This window comes from Terrapene carolina, unplaced genomic scaffold (genome assembly GCF_002925995.2).
Source record: "Terrapene carolina triunguis isolate 2854851 unplaced genomic scaffold, T_m_triunguis-2.0 Scaffold25, whole genome shotgun sequence".
Classification (NCBI taxonomy): Eukaryota; Metazoa; Chordata; order Testudines; family Emydidae; genus Terrapene; species Terrapene triunguis.
In genome coordinates this window covers 3,012,630-3,024,542 of record NW_020664376.1, presented here as the reverse complement: position 1 = coordinate 3,024,542, position 11,913 = coordinate 3,012,630, and positions in this window count along the sequence as shown.

The window sequence follows — 11,913 nt, the reverse complement described above, 5'->3', positions numbered from 1 at the left end:
GTGAGAGCAAGGGGGAGACCTTTATGGCGGGGTGGGAGGTTGAGGCAAATAGCCTGGCTGCTGATTACGCCCAGCCAGACAGCCGGGCGATTAGAAGAGCCCAGCGGGACGCGCTGTGCATCCGGGAGGCTTTGAAAGCCAGTTTCAAGGCTGAGCAGGGTACCCATTGACTTTTAAGTTTGTGGACACAGAAGCTGAACTTGCCCCCGTTTCTTTACCCAGTTGCCGTCGACTATCCTCTCCAATTACATACCCCCTTCACCCCCTTCCCAAAAAATAAAATCTGTTCTGTTTTGTTCATGGACACCGTTGTCTTTATTACTGTTTTCACGGGAATGTTTTAAACCTGGGACGCAGACTGTGGCGGGGAGCGGGTTTAGGGTTGTGATGCAAATGATGCTTCTAAACTCCAGGAATGACAGGCTCCGCGATGGTGGACTGGTTGTTTCAACGGAGCCTGCCAGCCCTCCTGGCCGGGACTGCGTGTATGTGTCGGCTATGTGACTGTCTTGCAGGGGGAGGAGGGTTACAGATCCCCTGCTGCGCGGCTCTGTGATCCAGGGTAAGGACCGCTGCATAAGATCTGTAACTGCCCTCCCCCGCCACCAAGTCACAGAGCAACACCACCGCCCCCACCACACAGAACATGAAAACCACCTCCCAGACTGACCAGGATAACTAGTCACTGCACTGTATATGTGCCCTGCTGCTGCACCTGCCCCCTGCTAAAGGTGACTGTCCTGTCCAATGACCAAGGCCCTTCCCCCCCCTCCAGACAGACTCCCCTCCAAAAGAAGAGGATGGAAACAGAAATGAACAGAAACGTATTCTTTATTAACAACCGCACATGGAACGGGGGGGTGAAACTTGGACGGGGTCTTGTGTGAGGCGGGTAGGAAAGGACTTTTCAAATTTTGGGGAATGAGAGCCTTCTAGTGGTAGAGCAGTCCGCAGGGGTGGAGTGAAATTTTTCCCGGCCCCTTCCACCCCTCCGTGTTTGGACTTTGGGTGAGGGGGGTATGGGACTTGGTGGCGGGGCAGGGCAGTTACAGAGAGACTGCAGCGGGGCTCTCTCCTCCTGCCTCCGGTCCTGCAGAACATCCACAAGGCGGCGGAGCGTGTCCGTTTGCTCCCTCATTAGTCCAAGCAGCGTTTGAGTAGCCTGCCTGTCCTCCTGTCGCCACCTCTCCTCCCGTTCAATGTTTGCCCGGTGCATTTGGGACAAGTTCTCCCTCCACTGTGTCTGCTGGGCTGCCTGTGCTCGGGAGCATTCCATTAGTTCAGCAAACATGTCTTCCCGTGTCCTCTTCTTCCTCCTCCTAATGTGCGCTAGCCTCTGGGCAGATGTGGCTGTGGGAATTGGAAAAAGGGAGTGAATTCCTGAGACAGAGCAATGTATCTGTGAACAGAGAACATAGTCTTTCTCTGTGAACAAGACCATGCAGAGCACCTATCACACGCGCACTGAGGACAAGGTCGAATTTTCGGCCCTCGCCTACAGTGCCTGCGGTCTTGCTGTGGCGAGCTGAGGAGCAGGGCAGGACACCGGACTTTGTCTAGATGGCAAACATGGTAAGCCGTAGACTTGTGGCCGCTTAAAACTTTAAGAGTGGCACTGGCCTCCTTTCACATAGAAAGCAATGCGAGTCTCTGCTGGCAGCAATCCTGCAAGCATGAACTCTGGCCCTGTCCCAGCCCCTCGCGGCTGTAAACCGCGTGGCTGTAAACCGGCGGTTGCAGTTCTGTAAAGGGACGGGCAAGCAGTCCCAATACTAACTTTCCCCTACCTAATTCACAGCAGGGAGTCATGCCTGACATCACCCTCCTGAAGGTCTCCGAGAGCCAGAAGGAGAAGATGCTCCGGGACAGCCTGCAGAAACCGGGGCCATTTGCTGCACTGCTGTGCAAGGCCATGATCCCGGAGTACCTGCTGGCGTTGTGGCAGGGAAACGTGTCCTACCACGGGGGGCCTAATAAGCTGTCCCTGCCCAGGAACCTGCTGATGAGGCTTGAAAAACACCTGCAGGAGGTGTATGAGGAGTTCTCCCCGGAGGATGTCGCCTCGATCCCCGGTTACATTGACCAGTTCTTGGCTTAGGTGCCCTTGGAGGGACAAATGACTGCAGGGTTTTGGGCACTATAATCATGAAGCGGACATTGTGAGATTTTTTTAAAATGGTTCGGACTATATATTGAGGCGCCCAAAGACGGAGTAATCATGATACACTTTGCACTGATTCCCCTTTTGTTTGACTTTCCTGTTTACATGTTTTGAAGCACTTTACCCACTGTTAATATTTTCAATCTTCCTGTTTTGTTGCAAATAAATGTTTACATGTTTTAAAGCACTTTAGCTACTGTTAATATTTTAAATATGCCAGTTATGTTGTAAATAAATGTTTGGATATTTAAAACACTTACTGCTTGATCCTTCCCCTGAATCTGTGTCTGGGGTAACGGCTGGGGAGGGTTGGTAGGGGATCTCTGTCAGGGTGATGAAGAGCTCCTGGCTGTCGGGCAAATCAGCGTTGTAAGCGCTGTCTACTGCCTCGTCCTCCTCATCTCCTTCCTCCTCTTCCCCGTCCGCTGAGGAACCGGCCGCGGACAATATCCCATCCTCAGAGTCCACGGTCAGGGGTGGGGTAGTGGTGGCGGCCGCACCTAGGATGGAATGCAGTGCCTCGTAGAAACGGGATGTGTGAGGCTGGGATCCGGAGCGTCCGTTTGCCTCTTTGGTCTTCTGGTAGCCTTGTCTCAGCTCCTTGATTTTCACGCGGCACTGCGTTGCATCCCGGCTGTAGCCTCTCTCTGCCATGGCTTTAGAGATCTTCTCATAGATCTTTGCATTCCGTCTTTTGGAGCGCAGCTCGGAAAGCACGGACTCATCTCCCCACACAGCGATGAGATCCAAGACTTCCCGATCCGTCCATGCTGGGGCCCTCTTTCTATTGGATTGCACGGCCATCTCTGCTGGAGAGCTCTGCATCGTTGCCACTGCTGCCACTGCTGCTGAGCTCGCCACGGTGTCCAAACAGAAACTGCGCTTCAAACTGCCCAGACAGGAAAAGGAATTCAAATTTTCCCGGGGTGTGGCTGGTCAGAGCATCCGAGCTCGGACTGCTGTCCAGAGCGTCAACAGAGTGGTGCACTGTGGGATAGCTCCCGGAGCTATTACCGTCGATTTCCATCCACACCTAGCCTAATTCGATATGGCCATTTCGAATTTAGCGCTACTCCTCTCGTTGTGGAGGATTACAGAAATCGATTTAAGGAGGGCTCTATGTCGAACTAAATGGCTTCGTGGTGTGGACGGGTGCAGGGTTAATTCGATATAACGGCGCTAAATTCGACATAAAAGCCTAGTGTAGACCAGGCCTAAGACTCCATCTGATAAAAATCCAAATCCCTCTAAGGTGGATTTTTTATGCCATTTTGTAAAATAAGATAAGAAAAAATAAGCCTACATACCAAGAGGGAAAATTTGAAGGAACTGGTAAATTACAAAGCCAAAGAAATGGCTTAGCCATGCAGTTTTAATACAGAAATACTGCTGGAAACAGTCATGCTGTGCTTAAAGCTGAAGTCCTAAATTCAGCAGAATTCCCATTGAACTTCAGTACATTTTTTGCCACGGGAAGGACTGCAGGATCCAAAATACATTAAGGGGACAACGTGAGGAATTTACTTTCAGTAACAACTCTTCCCTTTCCACCACTTGACGTAAGAAATAAAATAGAAAAAATTTAAACTTCAACAGTGGCTCACGTGTACATGTCAGGGTTAGGAAAGTGGCTTTAATTACACTGCAGATTGTTTCTGAAGAGTTCAAAGAACAGCTGCCCAAAGCTACATAAACCAACCTCTTAACGAAGTCAGTATTTACTATGGAATGACCACTTCTGATTTGTTATCTTAGTCTGGTGAGCGTGCATCCATTTACAGAATCTTTCAAAACACTGCTGCGCGTACACACAGTGCACATCAAGGCTGGCCACATCTGAATCCATATTGCATGCCACCAGGCTGTTTCCTCTGCAAGTTACTCTATTTGATCTACTGACTAAGTAATCTATACTGATGTCACTGAGCACTGACGTTTGTTACAACCACAATCATGATTGCGAGTGACTCCTGTCCACAAGCATCTAGGCACAAAAGGACAGGTCCATGGTATGCTGTCAGGCTAATCCTTTTTAACATTTCTTGTCTATTACCACCACTTAAGATTTTAAAAGTCTACTGGTAAGTTACTGTTCTGTTAGAAGTTCAGCTAGAGTGACTGAAGCCTAGTCTGCACGTTGCTGATACAGCTGTACAGATTCAGTGACTGAAATCAGCTAGAACAGCAAAAGCATTTATGCTGATACAACTGTCTACACTAAGGCTTTTGCAGGCATGGAAATGTCACAAAAAATCCACAGCCTTAACAGGCGCTGCTATGCAGGTAAACATTTCTAAGATAGACTTGGCCTGCTTGTCCAAACAGAGAGAAATGCAAATGTCCATTTCAGATTTGCATTCCATAACAAAGCTGCAATGAAAGGATTTCCAGCCATATAGGGAATGGCTAATTCATCAGCTTTCTATGGGAATTCTATTCTATTAGTCCTAGCTTTTGTAAAACAAGCTCTTTGTAAGACTTAAATCTGGAGCCAAATTAAAATCACATTGAATAAATGCCCCATAGCTTTAGCATTCTTTTAAAAGGTTTATACAGTACATTAACAACAAGCACTGTGAAATCCCAGCTCTCAGCACCAAAGGGTTATTTAAGGTATGAGTTATAGGCAAACTTGAAGTGGATTTTAGCTTGGCATTTCAGTAAGAGCTCAACACAAGGGGTCAGAACTTCAGCTATGCCAACTGCCACCAGTTATCAGCCCTGAACTTTTTTCCCTCCCTCCCAAACAGAGGTTTCTGTGCAGTTTCTTGTAAGAGTATGGTGTGGTGTTACTGTGCTTTCTGTGGATTAGGTCACACTGCAGTAGAAATGGAAGCAGCACTTCAACTGTTTTTTTTCCCCCCAAGGGAAAGTTTGTATAATCAAATTCACAATTTATTATATAATTTACTGTATTCAGAACTCTAAAAACACAGTCCTGGTATTAGGATAAAATAATTCCCAGTTACAGGGTGGGGAAGCAGAGCACTTAAAAAAAAAACCTCACCACCTAGATCTGTGAAAGTTTTGCTACAATACTGAAGTGTAAAATACTACGTTTGCAAATACTGAGTTTTTGCAATGGTAGATGATTTGTCCAAGTATCATCAGTAACTTAAAAAATTTAAGTCTCCTTGTTGCCAGAAAAAGCACCTACAATTGACCACAGACTGGCAGCTTCAAACTGTAAAATAAACCACTCCATATTGGAGGTTCATAGTTGTCCATATTGCACTGTCACATCCTTACTGGAAATGAAGTCGTGTCCACCTGTTTTAGGTGATTAAAATGTGTTCTGCTATGCAAAACTGTACAGTTGTTAGCATAAACTGAAGTTCTGAAAGGATGTGGAATGTTGTCTCTTCAGGGATGAATTTTTCTTCAGTCCTTGGCTGTTACCGTAACGCATCCTTCCAATGTCTGCACTTCAAGCTATGGGAGAGGGGGAAAAAGTAATACTGTATTAGAACATTTTTTCTGCAATTAGCTTCAGTATTCTCAAAATAGAAAACATGTTAAGAGAACAGTGTGAATTTTTTTTAAACTAGGAATTTTAAGCTTGTAGCTCAAGCTCAGTATTGTAACTACATTAAGTAGCAATAAATTGTCAGTAAAATATATAGAACTATAAAAGAATTTTAAATGGGGATGGCGGAAGAGAAGAAATCAAGTTACAATAAAACAATGTGAAAGCTAATAGTATGCTCTGAACAAAGGCAGAAAAATTGTTGCTGTGTGTATACTTATGTACTGACAAGCTTTTTCCAACAGATGGATTTAGCTATATACTCACTTTCAAGAATAACCCCTGTGCTCAAATTAGCTTGTTCATACATGCAAGACTGCAGCCACTCATCCCTTTTCAAAGATCTAACAACAATACAAGACCCCTCAGTGGATCAGTAAGATATTATTTTAACAAAATACAGACCAGGAGGAGTATGAACAAGTATGCATAAATGGACAAATACACTAATGGATTTACCTGTACTTTAATCATTTACATTTATTAATTTGCAAACAGGCCTTGCACTTATTGTCAAATGACAAATACTTTATAGATTGAATATATAGAGAACTGAATTTTGTCCTGTGACAGAGAAACTATTACCTGGCAGTGTTATGCAGCAGTGATGGAAAATCAATGGTATGTAAACATTCTATACAATGTGTAAACATTATAACCCTAATTTGATCACAAAACTTGTTTCTCAAGTCAATGACAAAGCAGTCTGTTCAGTAAATACCCTTTCAGTTTTGAACATAATCCAGCAGCATATGTCTATCTTGTAAATTTGATTCCTTTTTAATAATATTTCCTGGACATAGTAAGTCAGTCATTCAGCTCCACTAAAAATTAATATTAATACAAATCCTACACTAAATTAATTAAATTTGCATATTCCAGACCCACTGAGTTTTTTGCATTCCATGAGAACTTTACCAACACATTATCAAACCATAAATATGTCAAATTAGCATCACTACTTTAGCATGGATATAGTATACTTCTCTGGGTACTTAGTATTGTTTAACAGAATTTACACTGCAAATGGCAGACAGACATACTTCAACTGATACCTTTTCATGGACTATCTTGTAAAGGCACAGTCAAACCCATATTAAGTCCAACTAGCATAATTGTTACACAACTAAAATTCAAATGACTGCATACTTAAAGTTAAAGCTTTCTAGTCCCTTCCCCACCCTTTTCCAAAAACTCACTTATTTACCAAGGAAGAGAACTTTAAAACTTAGCTTGAATAAAGTATATGACAGCAGGAATCCTTAGCACACGATGCATTCTTCCAGTGGCCTAATATTACCCCACATATAATGCAGGGGGCCCTTGGCACCATGAACTCTTATGTGTACTCCTATTATTCAGTAAGTTTTATCAAACAAAAAGTTTGTTTTGATTCTCACTAAATATGGATGTTAACCCTTCAGTTGGGCTTTTGTTATAGATGTTCTCTTAATGGGACACTTTACTTCCAGTGGAACATCATTTTCAAAACTAGGTAGCAGAGCTATTGTACACGCCATCCCCTTTTTCTGCCATCAAACTTTTGGATTTACTATTCCAGGGCGTCCATGTTGCATTGCCGAGCCACTACTGTCATACATCACTTGGCTAGTCTCTGATGTAAAGCTCTGTAATAAAGTAGCTTTACTCGGGAGGCTGATTTTCCTTTCCCACTTTTTCTGTTCATGAGCACTGTGGAAAAGCTAGAGTCAGACACAAAAGCTGCTGCAGCAGCAGCCCTCAGGGAAGCTAAGTACTAAATTGCTATGAATACTCATTTGTAATAAGTGTCATTTTAGTCCAGTGCATATGAAAATACTCAGTGAGCCTTGTGATAGGTTTCTACTTACTGTAACATTGTCATACTTTATTATAGCCTACCTTTTGCAGTTCTTTTTAGTAAGCTTGCAGTTAGTGTCAGACAAGCTCACAAGCACCAGTTACAGGATTGACTAAAGTACTTCTAGGAGCTGCTCCAGAAACAGTTTAAAACTTACAATGCAAATCGGTCTTTTCAAATCAAAACTTACTTTCATTTTGTCATACGTTTCATCCACTTTTACGCTATCAGAATGCATAAGGGACAGGGCTGTGGCCAGCCTGGCTCAGGAATAAATTGTTTAGTTTTTCACTTAGGGCCTGAGATCTTTATGCTCGGTGAAGTAAATGGCAATAATGCTGCTACTGACTTCAGTGGTGTAGGATCGGGGCCTCATCACTCAGTGTCTTCCCCCTTCAGTAAGATGCCTCCAAATTTTGCCCAATTGAGGGCCATACTGACAACTTGGAAAGAGCTGACAGGTCCCAATGGCTTTCTATAAAATGAAGCAAGACTGCAGTCACCATACTTGTTTAAACAGAGGTGTGCGATCCATTGAGACTACAGGTCTGAGCATGCCATGCTGCAGCTTCAATCAAAGTAAAAATACTTCTTCCTGAGATTTGTAGTCTCAGGGCTGCCCCTCTGTATTAAAGAGGAGGGTAGCTCTGGGTCAAACTGTCATCAATCCATGGATTGTATTAGGACTGCCCAGGCCTATGGATGAAGTTTTTGTGTGTGAGATTTTAATTGCTGGATTCTGAAAGGAATTGCCTTAGAATCTTCATACCTGTAAAGATGTCCAAAGGAAGTAGCATCTGTGTGCTTGAAGTTGTTCACGTAAACATTAGCTATTTTAATCTTAAACTGGTTCAAAGGAATGTCAGTTTTTAGCCACGAGCAGTAACGCATGTACCCCTTTGGACAGTAACAGCAGCTAGTGTAGCTCTCCCACTGTGAGCTATCCGTCCTTTTCACTGATGTCAGGCTTGAAGACAGAGAGGATGGACAGGAGGAGTATGAAAAGGAGATCCCGCTATCAAAATCACCACTCTCAAGATGAGAGGCTACCATGACAGAGCAAGGGTTTAGATTATTCTTGTGCTAGCAGGTTTTAGCTTTGGGGGGATGGGTAGGGGCAGAGAGGGCATAGAAGTAAAAGGTCTTGCAAGTTCTTATTCAGCTGGCAATGCTTAATTTTACTTAGTGCAAATCTGTAGCTTAATGAAGATCATTAGAACTTGCAGAAGGCGCTCTACTCCAGTAACATTGCAATGTATTACTGAATCCATCCTGTTGGAAAATTGTCACCTTCTGTTACTTATGCAACTACCTTCCATCTAGGTTGAGAGAGAGAGAGAGAGAATGAATCTATGCTTAGGAAATGCAAATATTGACCACACCACTTAACATGGCTACTTTCAGAAGCTATATATAAGCCAGATAAATTGACTCTGTGTCTCACTTGTTCTCAAATGCCTTTAATAATAAAGGAACACGGTATGCCTTTTACAACAAAGGCATAAGAACTCTCTTCTCACAAGTTCTCTGTGGGTGACTGAAGACCGGTTTCAGAGGGCTCTTTCCCCCCCTCTTCAGACGCTACATTTTCAGTACACTAATATCCTCTACTTAACTAATTCCAATAGGAGATGGATGCAAGTCATCCTGTGGACAGTGGCAAAGAACCCAAGTGCACAGAATAACTTTTAGTCGAACCTAGCTGTAGAAATTCCATAGTCAGTCTTTCTCCCTGCCTCCAAAATAGAAAAAAAATGTTTTAGCGATAAAGTCACAGTATCCTTTTTAAGCAGTCTTCAGGGGGAACCCGTAAGTTTTTATCAAATAGACTAGTTCTTGCTGCAGGAGAGGGCAGCATTTGTTTTGGATTGAGAATACAATAGTCTCAATGAAGTTCTATTTGTTAATCTAGTTCCCTAACCTTTTCCACTAAGTGTCTAGAACATTCTGGATAACTACTATTTTAACCCCTTGCTAAGAGAAAGAGGTTACTGCAATATGCTTGAAGTAACAAAATAACCAATGTGTTCAGAGTCAGGCTTGAAGAGAAATTTTCTACATGACAAAGTCTTTATCAGATCTCATTATGATTTCTGTGTAGTGTGATGGTTTGAAAATGTGAATTTTTTTAAAATACAAGGTTTGTGTTCTGGTTCACTATTAACTTGAAGATTTAAATAAAACTGAGTACAGACATTGATTCTACTGTTTTCATTTTAATATTGAAACAAGAATGATCTCTGTGGAATGAGAAATAGAACATTTAAAATTGCTCTTTGTTTCACAGAAATTTCATACTATAGTAGGTAAGAATTGAAGGGGAACATATGCTTTGAATTCAATGTGTAGATATGCTAAACAAGTGCACCAAGTTGGAAAAAAGTTACTGTTCTTGGCTATACACAAAGAGAAAGAGCGAGAGCTTGCTTTTCTGTCAACTGAATACTTTAAAAAATTCTATACTTAAACAGGACATCTAAAGCACTAAGCAGAACCCACAGCAAATTTAAATAGGCCCTGCCCAGGTCATAGGACCCCTCGTCTCACAACTTTCAGCTATATTGCCAGTCCTGTCTAAACTTCATGCTGAATGAGTAAGCCCCTTCGTTTTCAGTTTAAACCGACTTTACTGAAAAAAATCCCAGGTTTTACAAAAAGTATTATTCGTTTTTTCCCCTGATTTTCACCCGACTTTTGTATCATTCAAATATATAAAAAAATAACTTGTTTTATTAGGAAAATGCAATACATTGCAATGAGATATATGTATTACGATAATATAACAGTCTGTGTGTATATGTAAAGCTGCTTGTTGAAGTAAGGCTATGTATTAATCTAGAAAATACAACAAACAGGCATGCACGCAACAGCTGAATGTACTGATGAATCTCACGTCCACCACGTACACATTTCAAGCTGTTAGCAGATAAGTTTAAAGATCTGACACTATAATAAGAAAACGAAAGTCTGTATCAGAATATGTTTCAGGACATAAAGACGTATTCAAACGTTTTAAAAAAACAAAAACAGGAAAAAAGGATGAAGTTGAGTATATGTCCTGCAAATGGTGTGGCCCAATTATTAAATGTAAATATTTATAGGCTAGTCATTCAAAGTCTACAACAGTAAACGGTTTATTCAAATTGTGATTAGGGATATATTGTTTTCTTAAATGTAGAGGTGGCATTGTGTTTTGAATTCTGTTTTAGTTCTGCAGTAAATCACACTGAATTCCATTCATCAAAGTATTAATCTACTGAATATTTTCCCCCGTCCACCAAAATAAACCCTGATATTTACGCAGAAAAATTAATAGATTTTTTCCACCAATTTTCACCTGTTTTTTTTTGTTGTAGTAATAAATTCCCAGGAAAAATTAAATAAAATAAAAACCGAAAACGAAGGGCCTTAGGAATGAGGGAGGAGGCCTTGTAGTTACTACAATGGCTCTTAGCCAAGATGGTCAGGGATTCAACCCCATGCTCTGGGTGTCCCTAAAACTGACTTATAGAATGATCAGTCCAAGCTTCTAGAATTATCTTGTTCTGTTCATTCCCTCTGAAGCATCTGGCACTAGCCACTGTCAGAAGACAGGATACTGGGTTAGATGGACCATTGGTCTGACCCAGTATGGCCTTCATTATGTTCTCATTCACTAGGCACCATCCACAGTGCATAAGGATTTATTGAGTTACAGTGGTAACTCCACTGCTTTTAATAGTTGCTCTGGGTTTATATTTGGAATTACAAACAGAATTGGACCAAGCATGAGGCAGAGATCCTGTCCAACTTTCATAAGGAGTAAGGCAGGCATGCTGCATAACAACAGTAATCTCGGATCATGTAATTCAAATTCACACTGTAACACATACAAGGGAGCACAGCTGAAGTTGTGCACGTAACATCAGCTTTTCTGCTTCCTGGCTTTCGATTGCTTCACTTTGCAAAACTAACATTATGTTTCCATAGGTTTAAGGAATACTTTCACTGCTATTTGCTTACACACCATAAGAATGCCAATGCCATTTTCTTGAAAACATTGTGTTCTATGCATGAATTGTCAATGGCTCTATGCTCCCACAGCTTCGTGCAGCGAAGTCAGTGGTGGAAGCAAGTGCTCCTGCAAAGGGTGTGGTGTGCAGAAACTCTGGGGCAGGCAATAACCAACCCTTACATATTTCACTGCAGAGTCATCAGTAAGAAATAACCAATAAGCCAAATGTCTAACATTTGTTGCACACTAATTTCATAGTGCTGCAAGGGGTGCAGAAAATGAGGTTACTTGCTGCACCTAAGTTACTTGCACTGAAAATACACAACATTTTCCCTACTCCTGTATTTAGACACACACACACACACACACACACACACACACACACACACACA